The sequence below is a fragment of the Rousettus aegyptiacus genome, unplaced genomic scaffold, assembly GCF_014176215.1.
Source record: "Rousettus aegyptiacus isolate mRouAeg1 unplaced genomic scaffold, mRouAeg1.p scaffold_m13_p_15, whole genome shotgun sequence".
Classification (NCBI taxonomy): Eukaryota; Metazoa; Chordata; class Mammalia; order Chiroptera; family Pteropodidae; genus Rousettus; species Rousettus aegyptiacus.
Window position 1 is genome coordinate 56,826,449 of NW_023416290.1, and position 14,558 is coordinate 56,841,006.

The window sequence follows — 14,558 nt, forward strand, 5'->3', positions numbered from 1 at the left end:
TGATGCTAGTTAACCACCACATGTATTTATAAAAGGAAAAAAAATCCACAAAACACTCCTTTTGAAAATACATACGAGTGCATAACAAGTCTTCGTAAAATCTAAAAGACACGAAGTGCAACAGCACTTGCTTTAGGTAACCCAGGCTTTGTGCGGTAGAGTACGGCTGCATCTGGGGAAGCAGCAGTTTGTGCTGATGTATCTTGGGCAACTAGAAATCCCAGTGACACTAAGACAGACAGACTGCTGATGTCTCAGGGCTAGGTCTGTGTTTCCAAAGGTCCACGGCGACGCTGCCATCAGACGATCGTGCGACTTCCTTTCTTAACACCCCGCAGTGGCTTTCCTTTGCACTCGGCACGGAATCCCGTCTCTTGCTGGGGCCTAGACGACACGACGCAAGCCGGCCTGCTCCGCCTTCTCCACCGGCGTCTCCGGGCTCCTCTCAATTCCTCTAATTTGCCAAATCTCTCCCATTTTAAAGGCCTTGTACTCTCTTCTCTCTGCCAGACAAGTTTCCACACAGATCTTCACGTGCCTGGTTTCTTCAACCCCTTCTGGGGTCGCTACTCGAAAGTCACCTCCTCGAAGAGGTCCTCCCTGCCTTCCCACTCTGAAGCGGCCCCTCAGCCCGGTATTTCTTTGTCACATCACCCTCTCCGATTTCTTCACAGGTCTCATCATGACCTAACATTACGGAGTTCGTTCTTTTCCTTGCTGACCGTCTGCCTCTCTTGTCAGACCTGCCAGCAGAGCAGATTTACGAGAGCAGGAACCTGGCTTCCCGTTCTCACGTAACTTCATAACGGCTTCGTTCTACAGATAAGGAACCGAGGCTCAAAGAAGTTAAATGATTTGGTTGAAAAAAGAGTGCGGCATAAAGGTGATGCCTAAAATATGAACTTACATCTTTGCTCCCAAACTTTGTTTCCTTTTTGGGTATCAACACCCCTACTCTGCTAATTATCTGGGTTTTAGATTCTAAATCCACCTACGTTTTTAACCTCTAAAATATTTAAGAACTGTTATAATCCTATAATGAAAAATGAAGATGACTCAAATGAGGTAAGATGAGATTCTTAAAATGAAATGCCGTTTTTGTAAGGCGGTTCCAATAAACAAGAAAAGTGAGAGGTTAAGTAATGACATTAGAGAGTTTCTAAAATAATTCATATTTTTAAAGGATATGTCCAAAAAGCCAGAAAAGGTAATGCTAGAATGAAAAGACTGCCATTCATCAGTTTAAGAGTAGTGAAAAGAAGGCTACAGTTAAAAGTAAAAACAAAGTATGAAGTAGCAATAAATAATTAGAAATTGAACTTACATTAGTTAAGATGTTTCTGTGAACGTATGTTGAGATGTGATTGGGTTTTATGATCAGATGACCTTAAGTAAAGATTACCCTCCATAATGTGAGTAGGTCGCATCCAATAGTTAAAGGTTTTCAGAGCCAAACACTGAGGTTTCCTGAGGAAGAAGGAATTCTGAGTCAAGACAGGAACAGCAATTCTGCCTAAGTTTCCTGAAATCCTACCCTGCAGACTTTAGACTCTGGACTGCAACACCAACTTTCTTGTCTGAGGGTCTAGCCTGCTGGCATGTCCTAAGGATTTTGGACTTGCCAGCCCCTACATTCATGTGAGCCAATTTCTTTAATCCCTTCCCTCCCTCCCTCTCTCTCTCTCACACACACACACATGTATGATTCAACTCTTCCACTCCTAGGTACTTATCCAAGAGAAATGGGGGCCCACGTCCATACGAAGGCATGTATGTGGATGTTCACAGCAGCTTTACTAGTAAAACCCCAAAACTAGAAACAACTCAATGTTTATAAAGAGGGTAAAGAATACACAAACCATAGTATAGCGATACAACGGAAAACCACTTAGCAATCAAAAGAAATAAACTACGGATACACACTACAAAATGGATAAATCTCAACATAATCATGCTGGGCGAAAGAAGCTAGACCAAAAATGAGTGCATGCTGTATTACGACATGTCAAATAGTGTAAAGAAAACAAACAGTGGTTGCTGGGGCATAAATGGATTATTACCAAGAGGGACTAGAAAACTTAGGGGTTACAGGTATGTTCCGTATCTTGGCTATGGAGATGCTCTTATGCACATACGCATCTGTCAAAACTTAGCAAATTACTATATAACAATTATATCTTAATACAGTGTTTTTTTTTTTTAAGTAGATATTTGTCAGAAGTCTTAGGGAAAAACTTCAAAAGACTTAAAAATGCTTTCTCAATAGAAAGAATAATCCAGGCCAGCTTCCTTACTTGGGATTGTCAACAGATAACCTAAGAACTGTGTCACTCCCATCCTGAGGCAGCTTTGTTAAAAGAGAAGAATGATCTTTAATCTGGGAAGGATAAATAAGGATGGATGGGAAAGAAACAGAAATTGAAGTCTAAGACAGGAAGAAGACAGGAAAGGAAGGAATTGCTTTAAATTCGTATTTATAAATTATGAAAAATCATATCCTAAGACATTAAATGTATCAGCAAACTTGGTAATTTCCAAGGAATGAGAGAGAAACACCATGAGAATGCATGTAAAATCCATGCGAAAGTCCAGAAGAGTTTTTAAAACCTGATTAACGTGGAACTGGCTTCTGTAACGTTATATTTGCTCCTGGTCCTCAACCCTTTCTATTATCCCGTCCCAGTTTCTTTCTGGGTTCTTGTCCTACCTGCCCCCTAAACATCGTGCTCTCCAGATGCCTGTACTTCTAGCATCACTCTACAACAGGGCTGTAACCTTCCAGGGGCCTCATGATTCCCTCTGATAACCTGGTGAAAGCTGTGGCCCAGAACAATGTATATTTACACATGATTTTACACATAATTATTTCAAAGGTTTCCAGAGCTCCCTTGAACCACGGCCATGTATTCCTTAGCTTCTCAGGATAAGGAAATCCCTCACAGAATCCCACCCCGGGGTTTGTCTCTAAAAACCCCATGCAGAGTGAGGTGCACACACAGCTGTGGCAATAGGAAATTTGAATGCTCACAAATAAAAATCACAGAGAACCTAGGATCTCATAATATTTTTTCAGAATGTGTTGGCAATAGTTCAACTAGACAGACTCTTATGTTATCTAGTGAATGCTGATTAAGAGACTTACAAAGAGCGTTTCTGATGACTATTCTGTAGAAGCCCATTCTCTTATACATTTGTTTTTAAAAAGGACCTAGAAAACACACTTATCAAATTCTGGGTGATTAGAAGTGGTGGCAGTGCATAGCTGGACCACGGACCCAGAATTTAAAACATTAATTCAGCCTGGGGGTAAGGCGAAGGTCAGGAAAGATCCTCAAAGTCAAAAACCTTTTCATACATATACTCTCCCATTCCCCAACTACCAATAACTGGTGGACACTCAGTGCATCCACCAAGACTGCAAGCTCCTTGAGGACGAGGCCTGCCTTACTCATCTTTATACAGCACCTCGGTGTGGTCTGTGTCACACTGTTGGGGCTGTGTTAGGCTATGGTCGCAAATGGCTCCAAAAACATGGTGCCTACCACACAAGCGTTTATTTCTCACTTACATAAAATGTCTACCGTGGATAAGTTTTGGCTAAGCTCCATCATTCTTGGACCAGCCTGGAGGCTCCCTCATTGTGCGACCAGCCCTGGTTAAAGCATTCTAGTTCCAAGAGAGATGGAAAAGAGTCACCCGCAGAATCACAAGATGGAATTTAAAATGTGCTCAAAGGTGGGACATGTCACTTCCTCTAACGTTTTATTGGTCAAGGAAAGCCAAGTGTCCAAACATGATGTCAAGAGAGTAGAAAATATAATCCTCTTACAGAGAGGACTCTGATAGGGAGGCAACGGATACTCTGAACGGTAATAGTTTCCCACAGCGCCTTCCCACTGGAAAGTGCTCAGGAACTGGCAGTAATTATTTACATGCCAGGTCACACATACCAGAGGACAGAGAATGAGATGTGTCTTGCTCACTCGATGGACCAGCCACATGGCGCTGGTCACAGAGCGAAGAAGGACAAGCTAAAGGCTTACGAAGTGAACAGTGTGATAAGACGAACATGGGATTTGGAATCAAAAACCTGCGACAAAGTACTATGTCTGCCAATTCCTGACTTAGTGGAAAGTCATTTTTCTCTTCTGACTCTTGGATGGTTGTTGTAAAGATTAAATTAAAATATATGTGAAAGCACCATGAAAACTGTGCTGTCTTATGTAAATGTTAGTTCTTATCTCTGGAGAGTCAAATGGGATGAAATTTGATAAAGACAAATTCATTTCAACTTCTGTGGAATCATATACATAATACCCTGCACTTACTTTCAAAGCGTCAACTGGCAAACAAAGAATGAGAAAGATTAGACCTAAAGCAGTTCACATGAAAAAGAGACAAGGTTTTAGTTGACCATAAACTCAATATGATCAAAGGGCAATGTGGCTGCCAAAAAATGTAATGCAAATTTCAGGCTGCATTAACAGAAGTACAGTATCCAGATAATAGCTGCATTGTACTTAGCAATCATCTGACCATATCTGAAGTAGTCAGTTCAGTTCTGGCCGCCGTATTTTAGGAGGTATACTGACAAACAGACTTTGTTAGGAGTTTAGCAATGTGGATGGAGAAAAGTCTGTAAACCATATCATGTGCACATGGTTTGAGAATTAGGGCTTTTTCCTCTTAGAATAGCAAAAAGACTTAAGCAGGAGTTAACAGTCATTATCCAATACTTTTAAGAGCTATTGTGTGTAAGAGGAATGGGTTTCACATATGTAGGACCAGTACGTCAAAGCTGGAGGGGAAACAGAGGTAGCTCAGAGAGAAGATATTTCTAACAATCAGAAAGCTTCTTAAACAAGGACGCGTGAATGACAAGGTAACGGCGCTACTGAGGAGCCTGGACTGGGTGTGAGTCGAACAAATCTGACTCCTCTACGCAACCGAACATCTGTGAGAAGTTTAAAAATGCCCAAACAGCATTCCTCTTTTCTGATTAAATAATAATAATAGTAATAACAACAGGGAACAAGAACTGAAGAACTAAAACAACAGTTGTTTGGCCTGAGGAACACGGAGAGGCAGGCTGTTGAAGGGGAATGAAATTTCAAGCTGGATAACGTTAAACGTGGATGTGGTGCCTTGGTTTGTACCAAAGAAACAGGTTTAGTCAACACGGTATTTATTCTAGAAGCTGTTTTTCGTAGTATGACCTAACTCTTAATTTCCAAGGAGGCTCAAAGAATATTTTTCAAGTTCCTATAATGGCACTTATGCAAAAATTTGCTAATATTAAGTTAGTGTTCTAATTACAGGACAACACCAGTGTATCGATCACCTCGTATAAGCATTCGAATTCCCCACCGGCATTTAAAAATGGTCCCTCGCTGATTGCTTTCCTTACTCCATTCAAACCCAGCATTTCCCACCCCCGTGGCCAGCTTCCGAGCCCCGTACATCCGTTCGCTGCACACTTTGGCTTCCCAGTAGGTCCTGAGCAGTGTATAGAGATAAAAGCCTGACTTACTTCATATTCCGGCCCCTCATCTTCAAATCACTCAGCACAGAACTCAAAATTGTTTGTTAAATTCCTTCCTTTAATGAAATATTTTTTAAAAGTCACCCACTAACTTCTCATTATATTTTAATTGTTACACAAGAGAAAATCGAAGTAGGCTATAAAGACACACTGGGTATTGTTATAATAAGACATGAATAACTACTCTTTACAAGATCACTTGAAATACAAATTTCTTCTTCGCTTAAATTTTTCTTTGCATCCTAAATGGACATATTTAACAGGGCTGCGTTGCCCTGACACAAATTACTAACGCCCTACTTATTTCTCTCACTGCAGGTACATATATATAAAAATGAGCTTAAAAAATAGGCTCATTGACTTATTAAATCTGTATGTGCCTTTCTGGAATGAATATAAAATCAGATTTTTAAAACTTTATTCTTCCAAGCCCAAAAAGTAAAGGAAAATGTAAAAAGGAAAAAAGCTAAACACCTCTTCCCTCTAAGAAGCATGTAGGTCTAGGGTTTCTGTGGTACAGGTTAAGGCTTGTTTAACTTGTCACTGGATTTCTATACTTGCTATTTCTCCCTCCTCTCCTGTGGACACTACCAAGAATTGCACACGTCATGGGAATACAATGCTCTGCTGCAGAACCAGGAGAACATAGTTTCGAATCTCCCGTGTCAATCCATCCGACAGAAACAGTCTACATTCCACTGGGGAGATGAGAGAATGAGTCAGTAAGGAGATAAAACAGTTGCCAGTTTAAAGATATAGTAACTAAAAATGCTAATTTTTCTTTTAGATACTGGTGTAATAATGCAATTATTTTTAAATGATGAAAATGATACACAATAAACATCTGTTCAAATAAGAAGCCACTAGAAATTAATTATAACATGTATTATTTTCTGTGTGTTGGCATTCTTTTAAGTGCTCAACATACATTAGTTCATGTATACCCATCACAGCCACATAAAAAGTAGTATTATCAATGTCCTCATTTTACGGATAAGAAAAAGGAAGCACAGGATAGTTAAGTAACTTGCACAAGATCACACAGCTATTGATCAGCAGGACGGGGATGTGAACTCAGGCAATACAGCCCCAGGACCTGTTCCTAAACCCTTATGGGCGGGTACCACCACATTACATTCTTTGACATCTGAAGGTCTTTTTTGAGTCTATTAGCTTTAATCACATATGGAGAAATTTTTTCATGGGTAATCAAGACTGTATAGAATTATTATTAAAATGCTTTCTCACAGCCAATGTTTACGATCAGATGACTGAATCTGATACATCACTTCATTTAAGCCACTAGTACCTAATCTATCTCTTGGCTTTATTATACTTTATGATAAGTGCAACTGGGTGCTTTTTACATACTTAGCATTACACTTGACACTATGTCGCTAAAAATACTTTGCACAGACTAGTTCTGGGATATTCTATTCACATGAGTGTGCGTTAAAGTAATTCTACTACTTCTCAAATTTTAAATGCAATTATTCAACAGACATCTGAATACTTAATGAACATCCGGTAGTATGGATACAGAGATAAATTAGATGGTCTCTATTCTCAAGGGAGGCCATAGTTACACAACAATGAAATAAGTGCTTTTATGGAGCTATGACTAAGGTTCCCAAGAAACAGAGTTTCGCCTAGCATGACAAGAATGATGGCAGTTCCATGTACAAAAGCATGGAGATGGAACGCTTTCCTCTCAGGGAATATCAAGCAATTTAAGTAGCACTAGAATGCAGGGTGTACATGAAAAGCAAGGGAGACAGTGAGAAGGGAGGAAGAATGAAGCTGAGCTCGACAGAGAAGTCTCAGAAGTCATAATAAAAAGCCCAATCAGTACGAAGATTTAAGCGGGATAAAGATGAGATTAAACATGCCAACAACAATGTGGCTATCGGGCTTTTTATTTTAGACAACAGAACCCTGATCTCAAATGAAATCTTTTGCAAACTTCCACACTTGAAACTGATAAAAGTAAAACTAAACTGGCTGAAACTGGAATGAACCTGCTCAACGTCCTCTAGAACCCTTTACAGAATGTTTTGAAAGCGCTGCTTTAGAAAGAAAAATTAATACATTGACACAATTATGTTCCATATACTTTATGCCTCTCCCAACGTGATTCTAACTTCTCAGGTGTAAGGATTCATTCTCGTAGTTTCTCTTCAATTACAGAACTAGGAGAATATATAACAAAGAAGATAGTACTAAGTCTTCAAATTCAATGACAAAAAGTTATGATACAGAAAAAGGAAGATAAAGATTATCAGCTTATTCACTCTTGAGTTACATTATAATTTAAGTGACCACATTTTCTAACTTCTAAAAGTTAGGATTTATGGTTGGACATAAATAGTCATGGAGTATTCAAAACTAGGACAGTGTTGGAAAACACAGGATATATGACTGTAATTGGTATGTAATTTTTTTTAAGACCGGTGTACTTGAATTTTCTTAACAATAACTTTATATCTGAAAATCCTTCCCCGCCCATCACTTGAGCATCTGTTCTCCCACCTTAAAAAATCTGGAGCTCTAAGTGCGACTACTGAAAATGATCATCAGTGAAAAAATGCTTAACTTTTTCACAGCCATCTCATACGTTACTAGCGATAACATGTAAAACTGATTAAAAATAGGCATATGTCTCTCCTGGGAACTTACCTCTCAACTCTTCGGTGAGAACTGCTAATAAAAAGCAAGGCTGCAATCCTAGAAAAAAGGTATATGATGATTAGTTTAATGTTTTGCATCAAAATAATTATATTCACTTTACACAATCTCATCTAATCCCTCTCTCTACCGCCACCTTCTCTTGCTTCTCAAACTATTTCCGGGGAACATAACATCTTAAACATTCTTAAGAATTTTTAAAATGTCAATCCCTTTATAAATAGATTGATCAAAAATAAATTCTCAAAACGATGTTTAACGCATATTAAGAGTCACGGAATAATCTCACCTTTTTCCATTAGATAAGACACAACGGAAAAACCAACCACTTCCCTGGGCCAGCCACTCACACATATCACAAATTCTCCCTCAGTATGTGGCTAAAGGCCAACGACTGACAATTATTAAGAGGAGGAAGAGGGGAGAGAAACATAGGATGTAAATTAAATACATCATTTGACCGACATGTACAATATATTCACTTACAGGCAAGTTTAAGAAACGGTATTTAAACAGATATAACATACATGTCATTATAAGGAAAGTACCATTTCCACATGATATTGTAAACTCAGTCCAACATTTAGTGTTCAAAGAGCCATTTCTGGGCATATTCTATACTCCCTAAATTTGCAAAAACAGCCAACTATTCTGCTATAAATTTGGAAGAGATAAAGATAACTAACTCCACATTATAGGAAAATAAGTTATATGTTCCAACCAAATTACTGCATTTTGGGGAAACAGTTTAATAAATCATTCATTTCTACTTCTTTCATATATAAAAGTCTGAGGCCTATTAAATAATCATTAAGATCAAAATGACTTATTTTTAAAGGAATGCTTTTTATAAATAATAATATACTTGAAAGTAATCTTACAAAGACATACAAAAAATCCTCATATGTAAAATAATCATCAAAACAATACCCAATAATAAACATTTAACTATACACATTTGACTATATATTCAATTAGAAGGTTTCAAAGTAAAATTTCATCTCTCAACATTTAAGGGCAAGTTTTTTGAAAAATACTCCACAGTCAAATACATCTTTTTACGAGGCTGTACAATTACTACGTAAAATAAAGTTAACTTAGAACAAATGCTAATAGAAATATTAAATTATACATTCTGTGTTTAATTGTCCCTACAGTAATATAAAAATATTCATAAATTATCTTAAAATAAATTTATATCTCCTCCTAGTTTGTGAAAATTGTAATAACCTTTTTATTTAGAATGAATTCTGATTAAACCAGATTCAATAATTGAAATTCAAACACTCTCCCAGATGGAACACTGGGAAATACAAAGAGGACGAGTTTATAACTCTGAACTTCCTACTGATGCTATAGATAAGATGACCCAACACTAAAAACGAGCATGACTGGAGTCTGGAAATATGTAGTTGTGAAAGGAAATCCTTTCAGGTAAATGAGGAAAATGCAATTTACAGGAACATCTATGACTAAAATTCTGAATTCTTTGAAACTTTTGCCCAAAGTTCTGCAGATTACAAGGTCTAAACGTTTTTAAATCCTATTCAATGGACTTACATAAACATATTAGTATTAGGCAATATGTTTTGCTTAAGAAGTCTAGCATATATTACTTAAAAACCTAATTTACATAAAGTATGCTACACTACTGATTGCATTTTATAGAAAAAAACTGGGAATAGAAAAATTAAGTGACATTTTTAAAGTGGCGCTGGGTTGAATAATGAAACTGAGAGCATAAATCAGCCGTAAGCTCCAATTAATAATTCTAATCATTCCCTCTATTCTCACAGATCTTCGCACAAATATTTTTAAAATGTAGCAGTCTACTTATATTTTGCATGTACTTCAGAATTTTTTAAATTACATGCCTTCATTAATGATAAATCTAAGTAATGAACTTATTTACCCCACCATGCTCTAACATTAGCAGGCCTTTGCGAGAGCCCCTTGGGGTTTTAAAAAATTAAATATTTCTCTTAATGTTACTTCTTCTATCTTAATTTTTATTCATTTGCTCAAAAGAGGAACTGAGAGCCTGTACTAAAAACTCAGTGGCATCATCATATCTGCTCCCTCTAGTTTTATAATATTAAGTTAAGAGGAGTAAAACTGTGCCCATTATCCCAAAGTTGGGCTCTCAACCCATGGTCAGCATGAAAATAATCCCTTGCTTTCTAATGCATAAAAACAGAACAAAAACTATTAAAACTCTCAAAAGATACTTTGAACACTAACATACCTGCCATGCTTAGCTCTTATCCTTTAAATCCCTTCTCTAAGAATAAGACTTCTTTAACAGTGGGGTGGAAGAGTATCACTCTGAAGAAATCGGGAATGAAGAGTATACAGTAAAATAAATTTGATTAATTATCCCTAATAAAGTTTGTGGCTAGTTCCTCTCTTTCTCCCTTATGCCAACATAAAGTTTGAACTAACCCATAAGCAAGTTCTACTTTTATTAACTCACATTTCCTTTTTTTTTTTTAACATCACCAAAGCAAAATGATTTCGGAAAATTCCCCAAGTCTTTATTCAATATTTCCTGTGATTCCAAATAAACCCGACTGCACTACGAAAAAATAAAAAGAAAGGAAAAAAAGCCTCCTTTAAAGTTTAAAGTGTATGTAGTTGTTCTTTCATAAAAAAAAAAAAAAAAAAAAAAAAAAAAAGGAATTTTTTACAATTGACCCAAACAGAACTGCAGTTTAGGAAAATCAAGCCTTTAATTGTGGATAATAATTTGCACCTAGAGAAAATTTCAAGGTAATGGTTTTCACTACATGTGGACTTCAGACCATATCTATTTATTTTGATTTTGCTGAAGTCTGGGTATAACCACTTGTTGGCCTAGACTGCAGGACCACCGTCCTAGTGAGAGTATCTTTTAATAAGGTGCTTTTGATACCTCAGTAACTAAACTATCTTGGAAGGGGTTCCAGACAAACCTGACCATAAAACTGTGGCATTTTAATTAGGTTTCAGTGTACTCCTTAAATGGTTCAGCACAAATCGGACAAGTTTTCCATTCAGTTATAACACTAATAGGCAGCACATAAGTGGCACGACTTTGAATTTAAGAAGCCCATAAATAATAACCTTGCCCCGTTTTCAGAAAAGTGGTAATTGAAGGAACACCCTGGTTAAATCTTACATCGTATCAAAAATCTGTTCTTAAATTGTTGTAAGTGAACTGATTTTTCATAAATCAAATTACATTGTATAAGTTCCATAAAAAAGGTATTAATTATTTGAAGGCACCTTTTAGTGACTCCTTTTGTAAAATATAAAATTCTCATATAAGATAACCACTATTTGTTTTATAATCTTATACTTGAAAATATCAAATTTCTTACAGTGAGTACAGCAGCTTTCATAGGCCAAATTTGTCCCAGCATTACTGCCTTTCTCCCTATTTCCCAAGTTTTAAAAATGTCACCCAAAAACCAGCTGTTCATCTGTGGTAGACTATACAAGCCATACTAGAAAAATTGAAAAAAAGAACTTAACTGATTATTTTTTAATGTAAAATAGAAATACATGTATTCCCAAAAGGAGGTCAATGAATTATTTTTGGCAATGATTATTGTAAATGCCCAATAAAAACAACTTTAAAAAAATCAAGGCATTTTATGTCAGATCACTTTCCCATGTGTCTTCATGACCTGGAGGAAACCAAAAACTATTTATCTTTACAACACATGACCTCCATAATGCCACCAAGGTCAATGACACCTAGGAGAGGGCTATGCTGAGTAAGTGCTGATTTGCCCAATTCTGGGGTTCCCTTTGAAAGAGAGAAGGAAGAAAATTAAATATGTACTGAATATAGGAAATGTTTTAGGTTGTAACATCCAAGTACCCCATCACAGGACTGTGCATGTTGGCAACAGCCAATAGAAGCAAGACGTAAAAGGGGCCCCACAGCACAGAACCGGGTATAAAAATTGCTGCACAGAAAGTATTAACAAGACCCCAAAATTAATAATCCTCCCTTATATCTTGTACTGAAAACCTTCAGTACCCTAGCTGCATGCGACAAGGACTCAATTTCAAAATGAGGGTTCTCTGTTGATAACTTTTTTTGAAAATGACAAATAATCAAAGATCCATGATCAACAGGAGCACCCACACATCCGAAAGGCTTGGATAAGGGGCAAGTTTGTATACGCCGAACCTACCAGTTACCAAACTCACGAGATAGGGTGTCCTGGCTGTTCTCTTATCACCAAAGACTCCTTCAGACATTTCCTCAGATGTCAAGCCTGCACCTTTCACAAACCAGACATTTTCTTGGATGAGATTTAAATTTTAATACACATTACCCACTAGACTTACACTCAAAAAAAAAAAAATTATCAGTTTGAAACAACTGTATTTGAAATCTCCAAATAACTTTCAAATATGAAAGCCATGTCAGAGCTGGCGGTTGATCATTTAAAAGTGACTCAGTGGAGAGCAGTTTAACGATGGACAATTTACCCTAACGTTTGGTAGCATGCATTATAATAGTGGAAAAATAGAGAGAGAGAGAGAAAAAAAAAAAAACCCAGCAGAAGCACTGGTTATTCCCAATCCACAGAGCACTGGGCTGGTAGCGGTCTTGCAAGTTACTTTCAGGGAAGCTCCTGATTGGTGGGTGGCACAGGGTCAATGTGATTACTTAACCCTGGCAGTGAAAACTAAATTCCACTTTTGATGGGCTCCAAAGCTTTTTACAAAACAGCGACTGCTAAAGCATATCAAGTACTTCAGTGTCCTTCTATTTCTCTCCCACGGAACACGGAGCCTGACACCTGAAACTCATCAGACAAACATTACCTTGTTTCGGGGCTTTAGAGTTCTGTATTTATTATTTTTAAAGTCCACTGGGCACAGATTCAGTTGGGGGTGGTGGTGTGAAAGATTAACTTATTTCCTGCATAAACAGGGAAGGACTTATGACCGACCATTCAAGAAGTTCCCTCTTTCCCAAGTAACTTTTTTTTTAATCATTTAGTCTTAAAATAACCATAAGCAACAAACATCAAACACTGGCATGGCAACGTCCACACATCATGCCCTAGGGCTACCCACAGGCGCATTCGTTCATCTCTGGTCCCCATCCAGACGGGTCTTGGCGGTCCCCCCTCCTTCCGTCCGGTCCTGCCTGCTTCCCCTGAGTTTTGCTGTAAAATCTGCCACTTTCGCTGACCGGGGCAAAAGCAAGGAGCCTTGTCCCAAGGGCAGAGTTTCTCCCAAATGCCCAACAAACATTTCCTGAGATTCCTGCGGGCCCCCGCGCGCACCTTGCCGGGTCCCCGGTCCCGCGCCCCTCCCCGCACTCCACCACCCCCCAGAGAGGGGCCCACCTGCCTCCTGTCGCCGGTCCCACGCCCCGGCCGCCCTGCCAACTCCTGCCCGGCGGCTGCACTGCCCCTGTCCCAAGCCCCCACCACTCCGGGCCCCGACACCGAAGGACAGGGAGGCCGAAAGAGGCCCCGCGACGGGCGGACCCCGCGACGCCCCCCAGAGGCCGGGTCCCGAGCGCCTGTCAGCGCCCAGGAAGGCGTCGGGCGAAGGGCTGAGCTCGCCGGGTGCCCTGTCCCCTCCTGACATCCCCTCCCCGCCAACCTCACTCACCTGGCGGGCTCTCGTCGCGGGGCCGAGCGACGGGGTCGGGGGTCGCGCGAGGAGGCCGCCCGCCGGTCGGCCGCGGCCCCCACCCTCGGGCGCCCGCGCCCGATCGGCGCGCGCCCCGGGCCCGACGCGCGCCCGGAGCGCCGGGGGGAGGGGGCGCGTGAGCGCGCGGGCGCCGGGGGGAGGGGGCGGCGGGAGAGGGGACGCGGAGGGCGGGTGCAGGGGGCGCGGCGAGAGCCGCAGCTCGGCGGCGTCGGCGGAGAGAGATCAGCCTCGGCCGCGTCCGTCATGGCGCGCGGCGGCGGCGGCGGCTCCTCCGGCCTCCCTGTCCCTCGCCTTTAGTTTGACCTTTCCCTCCAGTGTGTCTGAGGGAGAGCGGCGGTGCGCGCGCGTGTGCATGTCTCCGTGTGTGCGCGCGCGCGCGTGGGGAAGGGGCCGGGTTCGCTCCCTGACGCCTGACGTCACTGTCATGGCAACGGCAACCTCGCCCCTCGGCTCCCGTTTCCTGCCCCCGCCCCCCGTGCACGTTCCGGAGCCTCACGTGCTCACTCACACGCACGCACGCACGCACGCACGCACGCACGCTCGGAGCGCGTGCGCGCCGGGCGGGGGGGCGGGGCTGGGAGGTCATTCCGCCCGGCTCGGCGCCTCCCTGACTTCCACCAATCCAGTGACGAGGACCGTGGGCGGGGCGGGCTCGGCCGGCGGA

General features: G+C 40.6%; 1 long non-coding RNA gene across 3 annotated transcripts in view; it reads right to left on the reverse strand.

The window, feature by feature from the left end:
• The window catches only part of LOC107511325, a 33,062-nt gene extending 18,736 nt beyond the window's left edge, over nt 1–14,326 (reverse strand). Inside the window, exons 1-2 of one of the 3 annotated variants that reach the window (XR_004954678.1) lie at nt 13,853–14,326; nt 1–12,495 (exon numbers count right to left, since the gene is read on the reverse strand). The exon at nt 1–12,495 is cut by the window's left edge and continues 18,736 nt beyond it. This is a non-coding gene — a long non-coding RNA (uncharacterized LOC107511325). The other 2 variants (XR_001597049.2, XR_004954677.1) reach the window with 2 other exon arrangements.
• Between the last annotated feature and the right edge of the window lie 232 nt (nt 14,327–14,558).